Consider the following 26,652-nt stretch of genomic DNA (forward strand, 5'->3'; position numbering starts at 1 on the left):
CAGCCTTGTCGGCGGTCTTGTCCAGCGTCCATCTGCGGCCTTGCGCGGGGTCCGTCCAGCGCGGGGTCCGTTGTTCATAGGCGGCCTTGTCCGGCATCCGTCCAGCCTTGTCGGTGTCCGTCGCGTCCGTCTGCCGGTCCCTCTAGCCTTGTCGGTGTCCATCGCGTCCGTCTGCCGGGGGTTGCAGCGTTAAATTTGGCGCCTCGGTCGAGCTGTGCAGAGCCGGATTTCCGGTGTGTATGGCTCCTCTCTGCTTCTCTCGGCTCCTCTCGCGTGGCTGCGGGTGGAGCCGAGCCTAGCCAAGTGCGCAGTACACTTGGCTCGGCTCGGTCTTTGTCGGCGGCGCTCAGAGACAGCGAGGATCGGCTGTCTCTGAGGAGGATCGGCATATATCCACGCACCCACGATTTTCCCCTGATTTTAAGGGGAAAAAACTGCGCGATATACGCCGATAAATACTGTAACTCTAATGCCTTGTACACACAAGCAGAATTTCCCACGGAAAATGTCAGACGGAAGCTTTTCATCGGATATTCGGTCCGTGTGTATGCCCCATCAAACTTTTTCCGTCGGAAATTCAGACAGAATTATATAGAGAACATGTTCTCAATTTTTCCAATGAAAAAAATTTAGATCGGAATCTCCAGATCGTCTCGATGCAATTCCGACGGACTAAAAACCATGCATGCTCAGAATGAAGTTGACGCATGCTCGGAAGCATTGAACTTAATTTTTCTTGGCTCGTCGTAGTGTTGTACGTCACCTCTTTCTTGAAGGTCGGAATTTGGTGTGACGTGTGTATGCAAGACAGCGTGAGTGGAATTCCGTCGGAACACTGTTGAAAAAATCGGCGGAGTTTATTCCGATGGGAAAAGCGGTCGTGTGTACAGGGCATAAGAGAACACATTTTCCAATGATGAGGGCTACACTCTAAAGCCTCGTACACACGACTGCATTTTCCAACGGAAATTATGTGATGACAGACTGTTGGCCTAAAATCCGACCGTTTGTACGCTCCATCAGACAATTGTTGTCAGACTTTACGAATCCCTGTACTAGTACGTCGGTTCGTGCACTGGCTTTTGCAGGCGTGTGCCTGCTGCACATTGCAGGAGCTTATCCGCGGGTCTGGTGGACTTAATGTCCGCCAGCCACCCGCGATCTCACGGGAAAGAAAGGCAGAATGGATTTCTGCCTTTTTAAACCATGCAGATCCCCATTCTGACAGGGGAGGAGAGAGAGATCAGCTGTTCCTAGTGATTAGTAACAACGATCTCTCTCCACTCCCAGTAAGCCCATCCCCCTGACAGTTAGAAAGCACCTCCCTAGGAAACACTTTGATCACCACTAGTGTTAACCCCTTCCGTGCCAGTGAGATTTATACAGTGATCAGTGCATTTTTTTAGCACTGATCACTGTATTGGTGTCACTTAGGGTCAGTTTTGTCTGCTGCAATGTCGCAGTCCTGCTAAAAATCGCAGATCGCTGCCATTACTAGTAAAAACAATAAAAAAGTCCCTAAATCTTTCCCCTATTTTGTAGAGGCTACAACTTTTGCGCTAACCAACAGTCGGAAAGTGGTTAATGATTCATACTCTAAATGGTCTAGTGTTGTTAGTAGTGTACCCCAAGGTTCAATGTTGGGACCCTTATTTTTTAATACATCTAAAAATGATATTGGTTCTGGGATTAAAAAGTAACATTTCAGTGTTTGCAGATGACACCAAATAATGCAGAGAAATAACGTCCTTACAGGATGTCTCCAATTTACAAGCCAACCTCAATGCTCTGTCTAATTGGGCAACTAAGTGGCAAATTAGGTTTCATGTTGATAAATGCAAAGTTATGCACGTGAGGGCTAAGAATATGCATACATACCAGGGGGAGTAAAACTGGGGGAATCAATGGTGGAGAAGGATCTGGTTGTTCTGGTAGTTTATAAGCTTAATAATCGCATACAATGCCAAGCTGCTTTTTCCAAAGCGAGCAAAGTAAAGGGGCTGAATAATTTTGCACGCCCAATTTTTCAGTTTTTTAATTGTTAAAAAAGTTTGAAATATCCAATAAATTTCGTTCCACTTCATGATTGTGTCCCACTTGTTGTTGATTCTTCAAAAAAAATTACGGTTTTATATCTTTATGTTTGAAGCCTGAAATGTGGCAAAAGGTCGCAAAGTTCAAGTGGGCCGAATACTTTCGCAAGGCACTGTATACCGATTTCCCCGGTTAGTGGGAAAAAGGCGATTCTTGACCTTCTGTGGTACAGGGGTGAACTTCTTGAGGTGAGCGAAGTAATCCGCATGTTGGTGGTGGGATCATTCACATTTTGAAACGTTGCACCTGCACATTTGGATATCTGTCATCAGGATTCAAACCTGTGGATCTGTCTCTGGCCATGGACTTTATGTTTATGTTTTCATATATGCGCTTTACCATATTGTGCTGCACTGTTTATATTATGATGTTATTTTGGTTTTTGCCTTTCTCTGGATCAACTTTGGATATAGGATTGTACATATAGGATTGTACAGGGCTGGACTGGAAACACAAATTTGGCCCTGGACTTCATCCAGACTGGCCCACCTTGACATGTCTCTCCTATGGCGGCCGGACAACTCCCGCACCCCCCCCCAGTCACCCAAGCCCCCTCTCCCACTTCACTAGCCACTAGCCGTTCTACTTTATTAGAGTAGAACGGTTGGTACTGGTACATTTTTTATATGCAGTACCAGTGGGGAAGCTAGACATTATTTCACCCGGGGCAAAGAATCAGTTTGGTGCTCCCCCTTATGGGACAAGTTTAGGCAGAAGTGAGAAACTCCCAGGCCATAGCTGTTGAGTCAGCTGTCTGTCCCCTCCCCCACGCTCCTCTGTCGTCCCCCCTGCTCCTCTGGTCCTCCCCCTGATTCTCTGTTCCCCCCAGGTGAGCGCTGCAGGGAGGGAGAGGAGGTGAGCTCTGTGGGGAGGGCGAAACAGAGGAGCGGAGGGGGGGCGGCGGTCCGCTGTCACTGAAGCCGGCCCACTGAGCCATCGGCCCACTGGGAAACCCTGTAGTCCCAATGACCAGTCCATCCCTGGGATTGTATCATTTTGTCCCCCTTCTATTGGTTGAACTGGATGGACTTGTGTCTTTTTTTCAACCAGACTAACTACATAACTATGTAAGAAATGTGACTAAGTGCTAGGCACATTTGGCTCCCTTTAATTCAATAGCCAGAAAAAAATTACATTCTGGCCAATTAAATAAATGTCCAAGCGATTCATGCGCCTAAACATGTTTGCAAAAAAGTGGCTTATGCCGCGTACAGATGGACTTTTTCCATAGGAAATTCCGACCGTGTTAATGCCCCATCGGAAATTCCCATCGGAGTTTAAATATAGAACATGTTCAATTTTACTTTGATGGAATTGCGTCGGAATTCCAATGTGCTTTTGGCCGGGCAAAAGCCTGATCGTGTGTACGCGGCATTAGGCTCCTTTTTGAAGCTGCTTTTCTACTGCATGGGAAAAAGCGTTTACAAAAGCCTCAGTGTGCATGAAGCCTAATGAGGGACTGAGGAGGCTAAGTGAGTCTAATTGCCCTAGTCTTCAAGTTTACGGGCACCCTCTCCAACTGGGAACATCTTTGGCTATTCTTCTGGGTTCCGACTCTTTGAATGCTTGTGCTGGAATGACGTTCATTCATCTCGGCAGATGGCGAAATTATACACTGAGCTGCGTCATGAATGTGTCTGTGCCTGTGACAGGTCTAGTGCTCATATTAACCCCTGCAGCACCAGAAAATTACATCACAGAGGTCTTTGGATTAGGACAGCTGGCATCAGCACAAGAGACACTTTCCATTAAATGTCGGTTCTGTCCTTTTTCCAAAAATGTTACCTAAATTTAAACAGGGTATACACGCACTGAAAATCACCAGGTTCAGTAAGAACTGGACAACTTTCATTTCATGTGTACTGCTTTCTATTTAACAGAAGTCAATCTAACATCTTCTGTAGAAAGGTCATCCTGGAAAACCAGCATTCAATCAGTGCTTTCAAGGCCCCCCCCCCCCCCCCTGTCAGCATAAAATAGCGCCGCAGTGGATTTGTCTGGATGCAAGGATCTGTCAGGTTTTTTTTGAACGAAGAAACAGAAAAATCTGTACGTGTATACCCAGCATCAGGCTTTAACCACTTACCGACCAGCGCATGCTGATATACGTCGGCAAAATGGCACGACAGGCAAAAGGGCTTACAGGTACGTCCCCTTAAAATTGCCGTTGTGTGGTCGCGAGTGCGCCGGCGCGCTCACGACCCTGCTGCGAGCTCCGTGACCACGCCTGCAGGCCCGATCGCCGTCGGTGTCCCGCGATCGGGTCACAGAGCTCAAGAAAGGGGAGATGTTGTGTGTAAACACAACATCTCCCCGTTCTGCCTAGTGACACTGTCACTGATCGTGTTCCCTGTCATCGGGAACAACGATCAGTGACGTGTCACATGTAGCCACGCCCCCCTACAATAAGAATCACTTCCTAGGGAACACTCAACCCCTTCAGCGCCCCCCACAGGTTAACCCCTTCACTGCCAGTGTAATTTTTACAGTAAGCAGTGCATTTTTATAGCACTGATCACTGTAAAAATGACAATGGTCCCAAAATGGTGTCAAAAGTGTCCGATGTGTCCGCCATAATGTCGCAGTCATGATAAAAATCGCTGATCGCCGCCATTACTAGTAAAAAAAAAAATATTAATAAAAATGCGATAAAACTATCCCCTATTTTGTAGACGCTCTAACTTTTGCGCAAACCGATCAATAAACGCTTATTGCCATTTTTTTTAACAAAAATATGTAGAATACATATTGGCCTAAACTGAGAAAAAAATGTTTTTTTTTATATATATTTTTTGGGGATATTTATTATAGCAAAATGTACAAAATATCGAATTTTTTTCCAAATAAAATACATGTAATTTCAAGGGGTATAAATACTTTTTCAATGCACTGTGTGTGTGTGTGTGTGTGTATATATATATATATATATATATATATATATATATATGTATATATTTTCTAAATTTACAGAAATCTTTGCATCATATTTTTATACATCCTTATACCATACTATACCATACATATTTGTTTAAAATAACTTACAATTTTTCCACAAGGAATGAATATGTGAATGAATGAGCTTGTAAAGCTCAGACAAACTACAGCTCTCATGAGTGGTCTGATAAACTAGGCTTTAAATGTGTAAAAAAACTAAAAATACCAAATAAAAACTAAGGGATGAAAATTGTGGAAAAACATTGGTAAATGACAATACTGATGATGTATGCCAACAGTGTTAAAGATTTGCATAGGATAGCCCAGAGTACTAAACATAGCTAAAACTAGGTGCTGTAACTAAAAGACCAGGTAGGGCAGTCACTTTCCAACCACTGGAAAAGAACAAAAGAAACAACAGTGCAAACCCCATAGTGTAGCATTAAAATAAAATAAATTGCATTAAAAAAAAAAATAGAAATGCACTCACAAAAGTATGCATGTGTAGCTCATAGCATAAAGGTGACTTAGGAGCTAGGAAATTGCGAGGGGCATCCGGAGAACCACCAGCTGTGGTCACCACCATACCTCCCAACTTTTTGAGATGGGAATGATGGGAATCAGCAAAAGTATGCCGGCATAGGACACAACCCCTTGCCAAACCCCTTAAAGGAGAATTGTACAAAAAATAAGATTGGTTAAACCCACAAGTGCTTTTTTTACCATTACAATTCCTTCATATTGGCTCTTAGAATTTACAAATGCAGCAATTTAGAAATCAGATGAAAGGTTTAGTGCTGGAAACCCATTTTTGATGGCTAACAAGTGAAATTTATTTACAACTATATAGATCAGACCAAAATGAGGGACAAATGAGGAGGAATGAGGGACATTGCTTCAAATCATGGACAGTCCCTCGAAATCAGGGACAGTTGTGAGCTATGGCCACCACTGGAGAAGCCGCTGTCACTGCAACTGCATTTGGTGTTCAACCCTGGACTGGAATCCCCAACGTCACTGTAGACACATGCGATGTAGATACGGGATACATTTCAAAGCCAGTTGGCTTCTTCATTGGCTTCATCAGGAGGCTTCATCAGGAGGCTGTGACATTTGGGATTCCAGTCCTGGGTTGAACACAGATTGCAATTGCAGTGACAGTGGGTTCCTCCATCTTCAGCACGCTTCATCCCCAGCCTGTGGCCAAGGCTGGTGGTTCTCTGGCTGCTCCTCAGACTTTCCTGGCTCCCAACTCCAATGCCATGCCCTAGACATGCGTTCTTTTGTAAGTGCATTTCTATTTTTCAGTAAATTGACATTTATTTTATTTGAATGCTACTCTATGGGGTTCCGCTGTTGTTTCTTTTGTTTTCTTCCAGTGGTTGGAAAGTGAGTTCGAACTTTTGCCACTGAGGATCGCATTCCATTTCAATTTCATTTGATCAGATAAGAAACAAGAAACATTTTCTTGTCAAATTTGTTTATTGATTTTGTAAATATAAACATTGGTACAATTAAAGCGGAGGTTCACCCGTACAATATACTTTTTCCCCTTAGATGGATGCTCGTTTTGTCTAGGGGAATCGGCTATTTGTTTTAAAATATGAGCAGTACTTACGGTTTACGAGATGCATCCTCTCCGTCGCTTCCGGGTATGGGCTGCGGGACTGGGCGTTCCTATTTTGATTGACAGTCTTCCGAGAGGCTTCCGACGGTCGCATCCATCGCGTCACGATTTTCCGAAAGAAGCCGAACGTTGGTGCGCAGGCGCAGTATAGAGCCGCACCGACGTTCGGCTTCTTTCGGCTACTAGTGACGCAATGGATGCGACCGTCGGAAGCCTCTCGGAAGACTGTCAATCAAGAAGGAACGCCCGCTCCCGAAGACCCATACCCGGAAGCCGACGGAGAAGATGCATCTCGAAAACGGGTAAGTACTGCTCATATTTTAATACAAATAGCCGATTCCCCTAGACCGAACGAGCAGGAATCTAAGGGGAAAAGGTCACAAAATTAATAAATGGGTGAACTCCCGCTTTAACAAAATACTGATTACGTTAGATGATAGCATTAATTGAATTTACATATCAAATCTTAGTATTACTTGTATTTACAAGCAATTTAAGACATAAGTAAGCTGTATGTTATTTAAAGAACTAAAGTGTTACAATCAATTTGAAGAATTACCGTATATACTCGAGTATAAGCCGAGTTTTTCAGCAATTTTTTTGGTGCTTAAAATGCCCCCCTCGGCATATACTTGAGTCACCTTGTTGCGCCTGATCTCCTGGACTTTGGGGACCCGGTACTGGCCGGCCGTCTGGGGGGCCTACAGCCGGGGAGCACCGATTTTTCAAAGCCGGGCACCCCTTCTATATACTCCCATGTCAAACGTAAGTCTAGTCATGGACACAGTGAGGCATGGGCACAGTGAGGTATGGGCACAGTGAGGCACAGTGAGGCATGGACACAGTGAGGCATGGGCACAGTGAGGCATGGGCACAGTGAGGCATGGGCACAGTGAAGCATGGACACAGTGAGGTATGGATGGGCACAGTGAGGCATAGACACAGTGAGGCATGCACATGGACACAGTGAGGCAAAGTGAGGCATGCAGATGGACACCCTAGGCTTATACTCGAGTCAATAAGTTTCCACAGTTTTTTGTGGTAAAATTAGGTGCCTCTGCAAAAATAAATAGGAAAAGACAGGATAGAATAAGGAGAAAAGAAAAGACTAAAAGGAAAGGAAGGATAATGCCCCGTACACACGATTGGAATTTCTGATGGCCTAAAATCTGATGACATTTTTTTGTCGGAATTCCATTCAAGCTGTCTTGCATACACACTGTTAGAGCAAATTCCGACTGTCCAATACGCGGTGACGTAAAACACAACGACGAGCCGAGAAAAATGAATTTCAATGCTTCCGAGCATGCGTCGACTTGATTCTGAGCATGCGTCGGAGTTGCACACAGACGATAGGAATTTCCTATAGGTTTTTTTTCCATCGGAAAAAAATAAAACATGTTCTATTTCTAAGCACTGACGGAAAAAAAGTCCGATGGGGCCCACACACGATTGGAATTTCCGATGAAAAAAATCAGAGTGTGTACGCGGCATTAGAAGAAAGAAGTCAGGATTAGTCGAGGTTTCCAGGGATTTCTTAGTAACAATATATATATATATATATAGTATCTATTCGGCAGTTATTCAAAATAAAGTTACATAGTTACCAAGGTCTTAGTTAAGAAGTGTCAAAATTAGGAGGAAAAAATGGGTCACCCAAGGATTCCATATTTTCTCAAATTTATGTATATTATTGTTGGATATGGCAACTGTTTTCGAAAGGATCATGGCTTGATTTATTCTATTCGTAGTTTCAGAGAACATTAAAGGGGTTGTAAAGGTACAATTATTTTTTTCCTAAATAGCTTCCTTTACCTTAGTGCAGTCCTCCTTCACTTACCTCATCCTTCCATTTTGCTTTTAAATGTCCTTATTTCTTCTGAGAAATCCTCACTTCCTGTTCTTCTGTCTGTAACTCCACACAGTAATGCAAGGCTTTCTCCCTGGTGTGGAGTGTCGTGCTCGCCCCCTCCCTTGGACTACAGGAGAGTCAGGACACTCTCTACGTTGCAGATAGAGAAAGGAGCTGTGTGTTAGTGGGCATCCTGACTCTCCCGTAGTCCAAGGGAGGGGGCGAGCACGACACTCCACACCAGGGAGAAAGCCTTGCATTACTGTGTGTAGTTACAGACAGAAGAACAGGAAGTGAGGATTTCTCAGAAGAAATAAGGTAATTTAAAAGCAAAATCGAAGGATGAGGTAAGTGAAGGAGGACTGCACTGAGGTGAAGGAAGCTATTTAGGGGAAAAAAAAGAAAATTGTACCTTTACAACCCCTTTAAAGTGGATGTAAACCTGACAATTTGTATTTATTTTTTTGATGTCACAATGTACAGTATAAGATTTCCTATCATCTGTGCCCAGTCTTGCCACACAAAGTTAATCCAGCTCTGAGCAATCCTCTTTTATTGTTCAGTAAAATAAAACAGACTTACAGAGAAAAACCTTGGTCTGTTCTGCTCCCTTGCTGTGAGTGACAGGTTATTTACATATCTCATGCACTAGCCTGGAGACAGGCATTATTTTTTAATTCCCACCCCCACTCCTTTTCTGAAGTCATGTGGTTACTTTTCTGGATTTTTGACTGGGTGTTAGTGATCATAGCAGAATTCTGTGTAAGGAATACACAGAAAAAAAATGCATGTTGACAAAGGGAGTGTAGAGGTGGGCGGGGAGTCTAGTGACATCACGACTCCACCCACAGAGCTCCAGACAACAGATCCACCCACAGAATCTGCAGTTTTTCAGTTCTTATAACAGACAGAGGGGAAACATTTGACAGGAAAGGATACATGCAGGAGACATCTATATCCTTATAGATAAGCACTATGGCAGTAGTTTAGAAAGGATGAGAGTGGCTTTACATCCACTTTAATGATGAGGACTTCCATTCTTTGGCAATGGTCTGCTTTGCGGCTGTGGTAATTTGTAGAAGTTTAACCACTTCCCGCCCGGTCAATAGTCAATTGACGTCCGGGAAGTGGTTGTGAAATCCTGACTGGACGTCTATTGACGTCCTGCAGGTTTACATGCCGGCGCGCGCCCGTGGGGACGCGCAGCGCGGCGAACGGTGATGCAGGGTTTTAGTCTGACACCCTGTATCTCCGATCTCGGTAAAGAGGCTCTTTACCACGTGATCAGCCGTGTCCAACCACGGCTGATCATGATGTAAACAGGAAGAGCCGTTGATCGGCTCTTCCTCACTCGTGTCTGACAGACGTGAGTAGAGGAGAGCCGATCGGCGTCTCTCCTGACAGGGGGGGTTTGCGCTGATTGTTTATCAGTGCAGCACCCCCTCAGATGCCAACACTGGACCACCAGGGAGTGCCCCCCCGGTGCTCAATAGAGCAAAAATAAAAAAACAATAAAAAAAATTAACACAATATATGCCAATCAGTGCCCACAAATGGGCACTGACTGGCAACATGGGCACTGACTGAAATGATGCCCAGCAGTGCCACCCCTCAGTGTCCATCAGTGCCACCCAGTGTACATCAGTGCTACCTCTTCGTGCCCATCTATGCCCAGTGCCCACCTATCAGTGCCCATCTGTGCCACATATAAGTACCCATCAGTGCCACCCATAAGTGCCACCCATGAGTGCCGCCAAAGAGTGCCCAGTGCCGCCTATGAGTGCCCATCAGTGCCGCCTATGAATGCCCATCAGTGCAGCATACCAGCGCCGTCTATCAGTGACCATCGGTGCCGCCTATCGGTGCCCATCAGTGCCGCCATATCAGTGCCCATAATTGAAGAAGAAAACGTACTTATTTACAAAAAAAAATTAAAACATTTTTTTTCAATAATGTCGGTCTTTTTATAGTTGATGCGCAAAAAATAAAAATCGCAGAGGTAATCAAATACCACCAAAAGAAAGCTCTATTTGTGGGAACACAATGAAAAAAATTTCATTTGGGTACAGTGTAGCAAGACAGCGCAATTTTCATTCAAATTGTGACAGTGCTGACAATTGGCTTGGGCGGGAAGGTGCGTAAGTGCCTGGTATGGAAGTGGTTAAATTGGATATAAGAGATTTGGGTAGGCTTTAAATTTAGAAGCGCAATTGTCGGATCTGGGATGATAGTTTTCTTGAATAATTTAGAGAGAATTTGGAATATTTCTTTCCAATATTTTTTTGCTACTTGGCAATCCCAAAAGATATGAACAAGAAACATTTTCTACCCTTCTTCAATTTCTCAGCTCGCTACAACGTCATACATTTTGTATACAATAGTTTTCAAACAGAAGTCTGTGTATGGTTTCCATCTAGAGACCAGCTGGGACAAACAAGGAGCTCCTACGTCTACAGGGATGCAGGGGCTGCCTTGTCCTCCCAAACCATGATGCCGACAGGGGGAGTAAGCTAGCAGTTTTTTTATGACAAAAGTACAAAAGCGAGCAGATACAGATTTTGTAAATAGAAAAAAGAGGCTTTCACTAATACCTCTTGTAGTCAATGAAAATTGCTTTATATTAAGAGCACCTTTTCCAGGCGACTGCTGAAGTTCAAATGGTAAACTTGGAAGCCTAATTAGAAAGCTGTTTACATGCCCTTTAAGAAAATCTCCGTTTAATCCAAGGAGGGACCGCGAAGTGTTGGGATGCCGCGTCCTGGCGTAGGTAAATTATTTGTGATCGTATGTGTGTTGTGCGCTTGCATTGTGTCCATTCATTGATTGGCGTTCATAGTACATTTTCATGACTATATTAGGAGAGGGTCATCCTGGGCCACTGTCATCTGTCTCGTGACAAGGACATGGAGTTTTTAGCTTTCTCCTTGAGGACAATTAACTAGCTGAACACTTGCTGTTGCCTCCCAGAAAAATGTATTCAAAAAATTGTGGATTTTTATTATTTTTTTTTTTTTCTCTGGATTTCTGATTAAGAGTTCCCGGGGGAAATAAGATTGGATGTTTTTTAGGAGAATGTTTTCATCTAAGTGGTAAAACTTGTAAGCGATAAGAGATTTTATTCCATACATACTTATATTGCCAGCTCCAATAACTTCTGCAAAGAAAATGTTTTTTATTATTATTATTATTATTATTAATTTTTTTTTTTGTATATGAAAAATGTTGGAGGTTTTGATTTTGCATCAAAAAGGTCAATAGTGGATCGTGTTCCCTAATTTTGAAAGTCCGAATTTTGGTGAACATACCATAAATCATGAAAATTGCTTTTTATTGCCTTGCACTTGACCGGTTGGTTGTGTTGGCAACTATGGGGCAGATCCACAAAGCGAGTACGCCGGCGTATCTACTGATACGCCGGCGTACTTTCAAATTTCCCGCGTCGTATCTTTGTTTTGAATCCTCAAACCAAGATACAACGGCATCTGGGTTAGATCCGACAGGCGTACTTCGGATCTTAGATGCAATTCTTCGGCGTCCGCTGGGTGGCGTTCCCGTCGTTTTCCGCGTCGAGTATGCAAATTAGCTATTTCCGACGATCCACGAACATACGAGCGGCCGTCGCATTCTTTTACGTTGTTTCTAGTCGGCTTTTTTCGGCGTATAGTTAAAGCTGCTGTTTGGTGGCGTACTCAATGTTAAGTATGGCCATCGTTCCTGCGTATAATTTAAAACATTTTTTTTCGTTTGCGTAAGTCGTCTGTGAATCGGGCTGGACGTAATTTACGTCCACGTCAAAACAATGACGTCCTTGCGACGTAATTTAGCGCAATGCACGGCGGGAAATTTAGGGACGGCGCATACACAGTTCGTTCGGCGCAGGGACGAGCTTCATTTAAATGAAACACACCCCCCTACTCGCCGATTTGAATTAGGTGCCGTTACGCCGCGAGAGATGCACTACACCGCCGTAAACTTACGGCGTAAATTCTTTCAGGAGTCAAACCAAAAAAAGTAAGTTACGGCGGCGTAGCGGATCTCAGATACGCTGCGCCAGGGCAGATCTTTGTGGATCTGCCCCTATGTTTTGCTTTTTAGTCAGTATCGCTTGTTTATTTTGGGATTGCTATTTCTCCTTTTTGTTTTGTTGTTGTGTTTTTTTTCTTAAAAATGAATTTCATTGCAGCGTTATTTATGACTGAGGGGCCTGTTTGTGAACGGTCGTGATTGATTTTTATTTTTGCAATTTCTGACAGTTCTTTCTATGGATGAAGCCGCTCTAGGCAAACTCTTCACTAATTTATGCGGGGTAAATAAAAAGATAACAAGGTCTAATTTGCACATTTTGCCAGCTTATGAAGTTTAGATAGGAAAAATGACGCCATCCCTTTTAAAGGGGTTGTAAAGGTAAAAGTTTTTTCCCCTTAAAGGGGTTGTAAAGGATTCCCCCCCCCCCCCCTAAATAGCTTCCTTTACCTTAGTGCAGTCCTCCTTCACTTACCTCATCCTTCCATTTTGCTTTTAAATGTCCTTATTTCTTCTGAGAAATCCTCACTTCCTGTTCCTCTGTCTGTAACTCCACACAGTAATGCAAGGCTTTCTTCCTGGTGTGTCGTGCTCGCCACCCCTCCCTTGGACTACAGGAGAGTCAGGACGCTCTCTACGTGGCAGATAAAGGAGCTATGTGTTAGTGGGCCTCCTGTCTCTTCTGTAGTCCTCACTTCCTGTTCTTCGGTCTGTAACTCCACACAGTAATGCAGGGCTTTCTCCCTGGTGTGGAGTGTCGTGCTCGCCCCCTCCCTTGGACTACAGGAGAGTCAGGATGCCCACTAACACACAGCTCCTTTCTCTATCTGCAACGTAGAGAGCGTCCTGACTCTCCTGTAGTCCAAGGGAGGGGGCGAGCGCGACACTCCACACCAGGGAGTAAGGCCTCGCATTACTGTGTGAAGTTACAGATAGAAGAACAGGAAGTGAGGATTTCTCAGAAGAAATAAGGACATTTAAAAGCAAAATGGAAGGATGAGGTAAGTGAAGGAGGACTGCACTAAGGTAAAGGAAGCGATTTAGGATTTTTTTTTTTTACCTTTACAACCCCTTTAATGCATTCTAATCGGCCTCTGCCGATTAGAGGCCCCCCGAACCCCCCCTTTACTTACCTGACCCCTCGAAAGTCCCGCGCCGTGAACGCGCTGGCTTCTCGGCCATCTTACCGGTTCTGTTGTTGGTTGATTGAAAGCAGTGCAGCCATTGGCTCACACTGCTGTCAATCACATCCAATGATGCAGGGCGCCAGGGGGCGGGGCTATGGCCGCCGGCTGTATCGCGGGAGCGTGCCCGCAAAGACTCAACGGCATTGTTTGGGTACAGTGTAGCATGACCGCACAATTGTCATTCAAATTGCGACAGCGTTGAAAGCTGATAATTGGCTTGGGCAGAAAGGTGCATAAGTGCCTGGTATTGAAGGGTCACTAAAGTTTTTTTTTTTGTTTGTTTTTTAAATAACAAACATGTTATACTTACCTCCACTGTGAAGCTCGTTTTGCACAGAGTGGCCCCGAACCACTTGTAGTTTCCACTGAAGATCTGTGTGACAGGATGAGAATGCAGGAGCAAAAACGAGAGACAATGCATTTTTGCCCTGTATCAGTAAGCGCTTGAACAAGGCCTTTCATGGGAGAAGCAAATGTAGCCCACTGGAGTAGCGATGTCTAGCTTTCAGGGACATCGGTCAATGATTAACCACTTCAGCTGAGAAACGTTTACCCCTCCCCCTTCATGACCAGGCCATTTTTTACAATACGGCACTGCATTCATTTAACTGTCAATTTTTTCCACAAATAGAGCTTTATTTTGGTGGTATTTGATCACCTCTGCAGTTTTCAATTTTTTGTACTATAAAAAAAACAAACAGTATTTCTTACTTTCTGCTATAAAACACATCCAATAATCAATTTAGGCCAATATGGATAGTGCTACATATTTTTGGTAAACAAAATCCCTATAAGTGTATATTGACTGGTTTGCACAAAAGTTATAGGGCCAGATTCACGTAGGTGAGCGGCGGCGTAACGTATCGTAGATACGTTACACCGCCGCAAGTTTTCATCGCAAGTGCCTGATTCACCAAGCACTTGCGATGAAAACTACTCCGGCGCAAGGCAGGCCAATTCAAATGGGCGTGTGCCATTTAAATTAGGCGCGCTCCCGCGCCGGACCTACTGCACAGGCTCAGTTTCGCAATTCCCATCGTGCTTTGCGCGCCGTCACGTCATTTTTTCGAACGGCGACGCGCGTAGCGTAATTCTGTATTCCCGGACGGCTTACGCAAACGACGTTCATTTTTACATTTCGACGCGGGAACGACGGCCATACTTTAGACAGCAATACGTTTGCTGACTAAAGTTAGGGCACCCAAAACGACGACTAACTTTGCGATGGGAAACTAGACTAGCGGCGACGTAGCGAACGCGAAAATCCGTCGTGGATCGCCGTAACTCCTAATTTGCATACCCGACGCTGGTTTACGACGCAAACTCCCCCCAGCGGCGGCCGCGGTACTGCATCCTAAGATCCAACAGTGTAAAACAATTACACCTGTCGGATCTTCTGGCTATCTATGCGTAACTGATTCTATGAATCAGCCGCATAGATAGAAACAGAGATACGACGGCGTATCAGGAGATACGCCGTCGTATCCCTTTTGTGAATCTGGCCCATAGCGTCTACAAACTATGGGAAAGATTTATGGATTTAAAAATGTTTTTTTGCTAGTAATTGCAGTGATCAGCGACTAATAGCGGGACTGTGACAATGCGACAGACAAATCGGACACCAAGTGACACTTTTTGGGGACCAGTGACACTAATACAGTGATCAATGGTAAAAATATGCACTGTCACTGTACTAATGACACTGGCAGGGATAGGGTTAACACCAGGGATGATAAAAGAGGAAAATGTGTGCCTAGGGAGTTCTTATTAACTGTGGATGAGGTGCTTGTACCACGGGAAGGCAGAGATCTGTGTTCCTTCTTTGCAGGAACGCAGGATCACAACCTTCCCTTCTCACAGAACGGCGATCTGTCATGTTTATATAGAAAAAAATATATTAAAAAGCATATTGATGAGGCAGGATGCTGATGGCCTTAAGTCTCCCTAGGCCAATCAGGTACAGGAGCACTGACTCACCTGGGGTAAGGTGGAGTTCCCCACATTAGAACAAAACCAATACACTAGAAAAAGATGGAAAGAGACCCAAAAGTTGTCCTTAGCTCAAAGGAGGAAACGGGAACAGTCTGCGGTATTCTCCTTAATGTACCTTTATTCAAAACATACAAAACACATGAAAAAGGCATAACCAATAGGTGATTGCATTATAGGTGCACTGTCACTGTACTAATGACACTGGCAGGGAAGGGGTGATCAAATCAAATATGTGCCTAGGGAGTGATTATTAACTGTGAGTGAGGTGCTTGTACTATGGGAAGGCAGAGATCCGCGTTCCTTGTTTATATAGACAGACTGCTGTTCTGCCTGTGTCCTGAACGATCGGCGTCTCCTGGCGGACATTGTGTCCAAACACAGCGGGTCACCGGCGGTGCGCGTGCACACCCCAGGCCTGGAAGTACAGAATCGCGTACAGGTACATGATCCTGCCCAGGGGACCTGCCTTGCCACTGTATATATGCAGTATACTGTCAGCAAATGGTTAATATAAATGTAGCACTACCCCTGAAGGAGCTGCTGAGTAATTTTGGGTGGCACGTTACCTCTATCTTCTCGCTGTCCAGGGTGCAATGCTCACCCAGATAGGGTATTGCTTCACCCAGATAGGTCCCTCTCACTGGCCTAGCAGCCGGGATGGCGCACGGAATAAAGTACAGTCTCTGCCACAGACCTTCCTTTATGAGGAGACGCTTTTGGTCCAGAATCGCCTGCCACAGGATTCAGCACCCGGATCTCTCCAGCGTAGTTTTAGAAGAACTTTAGACTCGACAGGCGACACTGTCAAGCCTCTCAGTGTTTGGTGTATACTTCGATGAAGTTTCCAGGCCTTCTCCCAAGATACCAGCCTCTTGCATGGTCCTCTACAGAATAGGTCCTCCCCTGGCTTCCTTCATCAATTGGCTTCCTCCCTCAGGACGGACAGCACAGGATCACCTCTGAAAAAGCAAGGCCCCAGCCTGACTACTGGGCCTCCCAGGCGAAGCCGCGACCCCAGACCAATGTAGTCCTGGAGTCAGGATTCAGGACATGCACCCCAGGCCAGGTGGGCCATGAGGCGCAAACAACAGACCCCACGCCAATGGCGTCTGTTCCTTAAGTAACCCTTTCCTAGCATGCACAGCCGGGTGACCACTCCCACTGATTCGCTGCCGAGGGGGTCACCCAATACACCCTGACTCTGCTGCCACCCTTGTCCTGGGATGGTAATAATACCCCCAGGCGAGCATTGGTGGTTACTAGCAGCACAGCCATGGCTGAAACAGAGGCTAAATTGCCCATAATCATACTTGTCTGAGCCAAATAACAGCTCAGACCCCACTAAATTTACAGCAGCGCCTGTTTAACATTCTACGCGGAGTTCCATGTTCCTGAGAGGGGCCCCAGTGACTTACTGGGTCCCCGGTTCTATTGAGAGGATCCCAGGCTGGGTGCCGCTCGATTGGGGGGGTCGGCTTGAGGAGAACCCGGAGGCAGGTTGTCCAACAGGGCTTGAACGAACCATCGGGGATCTGGTGACCGGAATGCTGACAGGTACACTTTGCTGTCATCCGGTGACCTATGCTTAAATCTACTGGGAGGATTCGCTCAATTCGTTCATCTAGCTCATCCAAAGTAATAGGCCTGTGGCAGAAGCCCTAGAGCCAGGCCGGTGGCATAGGCCTGTTCCTCCCAGCAATCTAAAGTGACACTTTGGCTGCCAGACTTGTGGCAGGAGTCTGTCCGGGGGCACTTCACCCACTGGCTAGAGTGGCGACGAACTGAAATTTATTCTACTGAGAGCAGGATTGCTCGGTTCATAGCCAGGCCTGATACTGCAAAGTTCTCTCTTGCTTAATCAACCTTTTCTCCCTATTTGATGTTGATGTTGGGCCTGGAAATAAAGCATTTGAAAACCTTTATTCATTGACTGGACATTCGCTCACTACTCTACTCATCAACTACACCCCTAGACAACACTGAAAGGTAACTTAATATGCCGATCCCAACAACAACCACCGGCTCCTGAGGGGGTAGCGCTACAGATAGTATGATTTTTTTTTTTGCCCATTGCCAGTTTACAATCACTTAAATAGGGGTTTAATTACTTTGTTACTCTACCCAAGTGAAAAAAGGGTCTTTTGATACATTCCCGGCCTGAACAGGTACTGTCAGTGAGTAAAGTGGTGATGTGGCAGCCTTTTTTGGGGGTATCCGATTGGCCGTGGGGGGTTGCAGTTTCATTCAGGGACACTGTATTGTCCTGGAATGAATGTGCCCAGGACAGACCTACAAAATGCGGGACTGTCCCGGGCAATCCGGGACATGTGGTCACCCTACATCCAGCTGCAATGCGTCCCTCCCAGTGTTTTAGTAAATCCAGCGTCAAGCCTCGCATCCAGCCCCCTCCCTGCAGGCTGCCTGGCAGAGTGTATACCAAGTGGTATTGTTGTTTAAGACTCTGTACAATCAGGGGCAAAGGCCTTGAACACTAAAGACCCGCACTCTGGATCTTTGTCCCTAATTGGACAGAACGTGAAACGCCAGTACCACTTGGTATAGCGTTCAGCCTTGTCCAGCTGCAGCCTATCATAAAATTTGACAAGCTGCCTGCAGATGGCCTGTCCTTCCCAGATGCACTAAAACACCAGGAGGGATGCACGGCACTGTGCAAGGGGCCTAGGAAGCATGGTTTCAAGTGGTACTGTGGGATATATACATGCAAAGAACAAAAACAAAGAATTTTATCTAGTTTAGTAGCGCTGTGCAATGTTCATACAGAAAGGTATAGCATAGATAGATAGATATAGAATGGGTATAGGTGGCTGTACACAGCTATGCAAAATGTATTTCTCCTATTGCTTTCAGTGAGCAGCAAGTCCGCTGAACCGTGACCCATTCAATTGAATGGTGAAGCACTGTAAACACGCAACTGAATGTAATGCATAAAGTTGAAGCACATTGGTGTGGTAATCACAGGGTTTAAACAGGCGCTTTCTCGTGGCCAGTCACAGGTCTCTGAAATGCAGGTAGAATACAGATTGCTTTTCAGAGCAGCAGCGGTTTAGACACAAGTCTAAACCTAGTCTAATGCCTCGTACACACAAGCGTTTTTTCCGACGGGAAAACTGCTATGAGAGCTTTTCGTTGGGAATCCTGGCCGTGTGTATGCTCCATCGCAGTTTTTCAGACGGGAAAACTGCCAGACAAAAAAAGAGATCAGGATCTCTTTTTTTCCCATCAGGCCAAAAATCAGAGCGGGAAAACCGTTCATCTGTATGCTTAGAATCAAGTATGATACGGGAGCGCTCTTTCTGGTAAAACTAGCATTCGTAATGGAGATATCACATTCGTCGCGCTGAAAAACGCGAATCATCTCTCACCAAACTTTTACTAACACGAGGATCAGCAAAAGCAGCCCAAAAGGGTGGCACCGTTGGAATGGAACTTCCTCTATATATAGTGCCGGCGTACGTGTTGTACGTCATCGTGTTTTGGACGGGCGGAATTTTGTTTAAAGCCTCGTACACACGGTTGGACATCCGACAAACTTTCCCTTGGATTTTTATCCGAAGGGAGTTGTCTAGTCGCACCCATAGCATACACACGCTTGGACTTTTCTGCAAACTTTTCTAAAACTTTACCAACATCACGTGTTTTTTCTGACCTTTACCGCCACCCTTTGGTTAACTTCTGCTATTGTTGGTTGATTTTAACATTGGTTCTGAGCATTCGTATTTGCACTTTGTACAAAAGATGGCTTGCTGTACACACGGTCAGACTAGGCACCATCGGACTTTTGTTGTCGTAAAGTTTGTCCGTTTGCAGACTGAACTTTTGGTCCGATGAAACCATAAAAAGTTGGTCCGATGGAGCGTACACACGATCGGACAAATTTGAAATATGGTTGATTTTGAAGTTTGTTGGCCGAAAGTCCGACCGTGTGTACGGGCCTTAAGCGCGTGTATGCAAGGCAGGCTGAGAGGAATTCTGTCTGGAAAACCGTTGGTTTATTATCCGACGGAAAACCCGCTCGTGTGTACGAGGCATCAGTGTTGCTTTTAGGTTCATGTTTGGGCCATAAGATGATTGTATTGCTTAGAATAGGAAACAAGGGTACCGGGCAAGTTGGAAATTTTCATCTTGGCCATTGAAAGATTTGGTTAAGTCCTCCACATCACAGATTGTGTTCAGTCCTGTACAGTAGGGTTGTATGGTTGTTTCCAGAATTTTGAAACTGTCATTCTAGCAGCATTAATCAGTTACATGGGTAACGCTTGATTTATTGGGGTCCATGTTGTTCAGATGCAGAAGAAAGAAGGTGGAGTTGTCATTAGCTTGGTGATAATAGGGAAGAGCAATCCCTAAACATTTTATGTTTGGGCAAATAAAGTCCCTTGCCATGTATTGCCATGTATGTTTTAATCATAAGACTTCAGGGAGCTGCGGTGGCTCAACGCGATTGGCACTGTGCTGACAAGCCATTCACCTCTGCAGCTAGGGGTTCGGATCCCGGTCTCGGCTACATGTGAATTGAGTTTGGTGGTCTCAGCCCAGCTCCCGGTGGGTGTGCTATGCAAGGTAAGCCTGTGCTTAGTACGCCCACCCCCCTCCCACAAAAACCACCACACTTACACACGCACTCGAAATTGGGTTAACATGCACGCACTTTGACCACGCGGTCTCTAAAAAGAGAGGCGAAGGACTAACGGGGCTGGTTGAGCGGGCTAATCCTCTCACTCCCTTAATAGGGAGTCCCTCTGCCCTGTTGGTCTTCAAAGCGGAGCAGGTAGGACGGTCTGTGTGGGAGGACCCCCTCACACACCCGCCATTGCCACCCGGGGCATGGAGAAAGGTGGCAGATTGCCTCTGGGGGAGGCCTGCCTACTCCCAACTCCTGCAGTCCGGCTCCTCTCTCGAGTACACGCACAAAATACACTTAAAAAAAATCATAAGACTGGCTGCACAGAATTCTGCATTCTTTGCCAGGGAAAACAGTTCCCATATAAGAATTAAACTGTGCATTTCGCTGTCTGTCTAAAGTGCAGTTTTAAGTACAGATGCGATAATGAAGAATAATCTTTGGAGAGCTCAGTATACAGATAATTCTGTCCAAACTTATTAGACACATTGTAAAGTGTTTATATGCACACAGTTGCAACAGCTGACTCTGGAATTGGGGGAGGATGTAGAAATGTAGGATGTAGAAATCTGGTACTGGGCCCACAGTGGTTTCATGCTGAAGGCACTGCTAATGAGTGACTATCAGGCGCAATAAGTTGTTTTCACCCAATTAAACACTCAGCAGATCTACTTGCCAGGATATATTAGTTGTATGGGAAGAAGAAGTTGCGTTAAAGCCGTATTTACTTTAGGCCTTCGCTGTTCTTTTTTTGTGCTATCATAAGGGTAATTCAGTGAGGTCACAGATAATCTCAAACAATGTATACTGCAATTTTTTGTATGTACTGTTGTCTGGCACAAGATACTAACCACAAAAGGCAGAAGTAGTCATGAATTCCACCTTGCATTGCATAGTGTGGGCAAAATATGAGTATTTTGTTGCTGCAACTAAAGAAGGCCTAAACCATAAAAGCTGTGTCCAAAAACGGGAAGCAGAAAACAAAGGGCCGATCACTTTTATTGTCGGTGGTCTTCCTGCAGCTGATCTTTTCCTATTTATTCATTACAGGTTCTTATATAGTGCAAACACTTTTACACAACACTTTACATACTACTCATTCATTTTCAACTAGGGTCTATTAGCATGTCTTTGGAGTTTGGGAGGAAACCAAGACAAGCACAGCGAGAACATGCAAACTTCATGCATTGTCCCGGTTGGGATTCAGACCAAAAACTCTAGTGCTGTGTAGCGCTACCCCCTTAGGAGCCGCTGGTTGTTGTTGGGATCGGCATATTAAGTTACCTTTCAGTGTTGTCTAGGGGTGTAGTTGATCAGTAGAGTAGCTTAGAGTAGTGAGCGAAATGTCCAGTCATTGAAGAAAGGTGTTCAAATGCTTTATTTCCAGGCCTAACATGGCCAACATCAACATCAAATGAGGAGGAAAAGGTTGATGAAGCAAGAGAGAGCTTTGCAGTATCAGGCCTGAATATGAACCGAGCAATCCTGCTCTCTGTAGTATCAATTGCAATTCGTCGCCACTCCAGTCAGAGTGGGTAAAGTGCCCCCGGACAGACTCCTGTCATGAGCCTGGCAGCCGAAGTGTCACTTTAGGTTACTGGGAGGAACAGGCCTCTGCCACAGGCTTAGTAATTAAATGAACTGAATAGATTGAGCGAATCCTCCAAGTAGATTAAGTTGAGGTTACAGGGTGACAGTTAAAGCGTACCTGTCAATGTCCCGGTCACCAGATCCCCGATGGTTCGTTCAAGCCCTATTGGACAACCTGCCTCCGGGTTCTCCTCAAGCCGATCCCCCCCAATCGAGCGGCACCCAGCCTGGGATTTTCTCAATAGAACTGGGGACCCAGTATGTCACTGGGGCCCCCTTTCAGCAACATGGAACTCTGCGTAGCTGCAAGGGAGAAACCCTAACCAAAAAGCCGCTGTGTTGCCCAGTGTACCATGCCTTGTTCCACACTATGTCTGTCTCATTTTGGTAAAGAGTGCAGGGCTTTGCTTTCTCATGTTAGGCCCCTTTCAAATGGCAAAAAAAACAGGCAACTGAGGTGCCCTGTCATACTCAGGCAATGCCTGCCAGACAGCCCCATACACACTGCCATGGCCAAGAAAAAGGGCATGTCCTGTTCAGCAGATGAAACCACCTGGCAACATAATCCAAAGAGGTGGATGGGACCATGTCACAACCAGAAATTAATGGGGCCACACCCAACCAGGTCAGCTGCTGTTGGCAATTTAATCCATCATGGATCACAAGTCAGCAACTAGGCCCATGTGAAAGAAGTGCTTCTCATCCGATAACTGGTGGGGGTAATGATAATTAAAGGGTCACTAAAGGAAAAAATGTTTTTAGCTGAAATGACTGTTTACAGGGCATAGAGACATAATAGTTAACTGATTCCTTTAAAAAATGATTAAAAATAGATAAAAAACAATCATATAATGTGCCTGCAGTGTAGTTTCGTTTTTGCTGTTGTTTGTTGGTTCTCTGATGTACAGAGAGCCACTAGAGGGCAGTCAGCCAATAGAGAGCAGTGATACTTTGTCTAAAACTCCTCAGCACCAATCCAGTTTCGTTTTACACACAGTAATCACACCTCCTTGATTAGTGACCACAGTGAGAAATCTCCCAGTACTGTGGTGATCAGGAAACAGGCAACCAGGAAGTGTCCAGAACAGAGAGGATTTACAGCAACATGAAAGCAAAAACGAACAATGAGGACATGAAAACAGGACTGCAGTAAGGTAAAGGAAGCTATTTAGCTAAAAAAAAAATTCTTTAGTGACCCTTTAAGCAACAGGAGAGGAGGAGAAAGCACAGATCTACAGAATTGATCAATCCTAAGCAGGGAGACGCTTGAATGGCAAGTCCTCAATGCCATAGATGATCTCACACTGCATCTCTACTGCCACGATCAGGGGGAAGGTATAGAGACTGATATCTATAGCAGTAGAGAGGCTCACACTGACCAGCAGGATAAGTGAACAAGCAAGTCATCCTGGTAGATAATGCCGGCTCACCTGAGGTGCGATGTCTAAGCACTAACCGCTATTCACCAGAGCTCCTGATGGTGGATATGGGTTTTGCTGCATGTTAGTTCCAAGTCATGGTCCTCAGGATGGCATCACTAATAGGTGAGCAAGCCTCACCTCCTGCAGCAGGATTGGTGAACCGTCGGGTCACTATGGCAGAAAACGGCCGTCTCACCCGAAGTGTGAGGTCTAAGCACTAACTGTTATTCGCCAGAGCTCCTGATGGCAGAGATGGGTTTTTCTGCATTTTAGTACCAGGTTGCAGTCCTCTGGGTGGCCCCACCAGGAGGTGAGCAAGCTGGGGTCCAGTAGCAGATATAGCAGGTAGGAATCATGCAGAAGCATAGTCAGTAAGCACACCAAGGGTCAGTAATAAGTGGTTGCAGGTTAGGATAAACGAATGCATAGTCAAGAAACAAGCCAAAGGTGTCTAATGAGTGGTAGTGGAGATGAGGACAGCTGCAGGTATACAAAGGAGCAAGAAATCGGCTTGAGGGATCACATCATTCTGCAAACAGGAAGTACAGAGACATGGCTTAAATCAGGAAGTTCATGGGAGGAGCAAAGAGTTCAAGGTTCACTCGAAACAAGAGGAATGGCAAGAAAGTCCAAAGAATCACAGAGAGCTGTTCAGTATCTGAAGTGGCTAAGGAAGAAGCGCCACTTCTGGATACAGCATAGGTTGTGGGTTCAGATCCCAGTCCTATCATATACAGCTATGAGGTTTGAGGAACAGTGTTTGGACACAGGAAGTGCACTGTTTTTTAAAGAAAGAATTCAAGACTAAAGATAGATTTTTTTTTTTTATGGGTATTCCTTAGTTAAAATTTCAGTACTAAATGTTTCCGATAAGATGGCAAATCTGAACTTTTGTGTTCAGGTTAACTTTAAGTAGTGACAGATATTTCACTGTATACATCACAGCTACAATTATTATGTATTATTTTCCAGGAACCATCACAATCTCTAGTCCCACTATAATATATAATCCTTCACTATTATTATCCTACAGCCAACATTATAATAACAGAAATGCATTTTCACAGGTTCAGCATAGGTTTCTAGACATGATTCAGATCTATTATCCACCAAACTTAATTAGAATCCACCAGGCACCATTGTAATATACTGTATAATTCACCATCCACTCTTTAAACTTGGCTGCTATTATTATCCCTCTGAGACAATTTTAATATATTCAGTATAATCCAACAGATATCATGCCCAGTCACACATATATTATATGATACTGAAGTCACAATTATAAACATAATATCCACTTTTGCAGCCACCGTTACACCCCACCAGCTATCAATGGATTATTGCAACATTATTCATTACATGCCTATAGATTATGCGATTAGTAAACTAATACAGTATACAGCTGGAATAAATGCTTTTTTTGTTAATGGTCAATGTTTTTTAGAAAGCATGGGGGAGGGGGGGCGACAGTACAAGTTTATTTTTTATTTTTTTTTATTTTGAACAGTCCACATACAAAATATATATATAATCTTGCTTATCCTATTTTGATATCAGCTATAGTCATGCTGTTCCCCATCTGCTGGAAAGGAAGTAAGCAAAGGAAGAAGTAGTAAGGACGTTTTGAGAGAATAGAAATCAGTCACTGTTCACCAACTTCCTTGTTGCCAAAAATAATGGTCGTGTTCCTCATATATTAGTATTTTTTCCTTCTTTTCTTTTTTTTATTTCCTACACTGCCACAATCTTCATTATTAAAGTTGACAAGTGCAACCCATCATTGCCACCAGATTCAATGCAACTGTTTCTTTGAAGCAGCTGAACTCCATATAGGGGTTTAGGCATGGTGGTGCAGCATTTTAGGGTTGAAGGTGTTGGTTGGGGGTTAGGTTAAAGTTAACATTAAGGATTAGGAGTTAGGGCTAAAGTTAGGGCTATGATTCTAGGAGCTTAGTACTGGCTATTTTTAGTTTAAAGGTTATGGGTAAAAAAAAAATTTGGGGATAGAATGGTGAGATATTAGAATATCTATCAGGTTTTTATTGCTGTCTGTGCCACCATTAAGGAGATTCTTTATGTGTTCTGTTTAGCATTACCACCTAAAGTGAAAAAATAACTACTAGAATTTGGGTTATCACCAGAAATCGAGGAGAAATATTCCAATGGTGACACTAGCTCTGGTGACCCTGTTAGCAACCAGGGATTCCCTCACTTTGGAAGGATTTCCTCCTCACTTCCTGTTTTGGCTACGAGAAAGTAAGTGATGGGAAATCTCCCTAAGGGCACACATATGGCAAAAAAATTACAGGGGTTATAACCTTCCCTTATCAAAATTTAACAAAAAAGTATTTTCTATAGTTCTACGGTAGGGGTTGGATTTACAGTACAGTACCAAATTGAGTTAGGGACCAAGGCATTGTCAGCTTAACCACTTAAGACCCGGACCAAAATGCAGGTAAAGGACCAGGCCCCTTTTTGCAATTCGGCACTGCGTTGCTTTAACTGACAATTGCGTGAATGTGCGATGTGGCTCCCAAACAAAATTGGCGTCTTTTTTTTCCCACAAATAGAGCTTTCTTTTGGTGGTATTTGATCACCTCTGCCATTTCTATTTTTTGCGCTATAAACAAAAATAAAGTGTCAATTTTGAAAAAAAACACTATTTTTTTACTTGTTGCTATAATAAATATCCCCCAAAAATATATAAAAAAACGATTTTTTTCCTCAGTTTAGGCTAATACGTATTCTTCTACCTATTTTTGGTAAAAGAAAAATCACAATAAGCGTTTAACGATTGGTTTGCGCAAAATTTATAGCGTTTACAAAATAGGGGATAGTTTTATTGCATTTTTATTAATTTTTTTTTTAACTACTAATGGTGGCGATCAGCGAAAAATGCATTAAAAATGCATTGTTTACTGTGAAAATGACAATTGCAGTTTGGGAGTTAACCACAAGGGGGCGCTGAAGGGGTTAAGTGTGACCTCATCTGTATTTCTAACTGTAGGGGGTGTGGCTGTAGGTGTGACGTCATTGATTGTGTTTCCCTATAAAAGGGAACACACAATCGATTACGGCGCCACAGTGAAGAACGGGGAAGCTGTGTTTACACACAGCTCTCCCCATTCTTCAGCTCCGGGGACCGATAGCGGGACTCCAGCGGCGATTGGGTCCGCGGGTCCCGCGGCCGTGGTCACGGAGCTTCGGACCGGGTCGCCTGCGTGTGCCGCGGGTGCGCGCCCACAACCCACGGCTGGGCATTTAACAATCACGTACAGGTACGTCAT

The sequence above is a fragment of the Rana temporaria genome, chromosome 4, assembly GCF_905171775.1.
Source record: "Rana temporaria chromosome 4, aRanTem1.1, whole genome shotgun sequence".
In the NCBI taxonomy this organism is placed as follows: domain Eukaryota; kingdom Metazoa; phylum Chordata; class Amphibia; order Anura; family Ranidae; genus Rana; species Rana temporaria.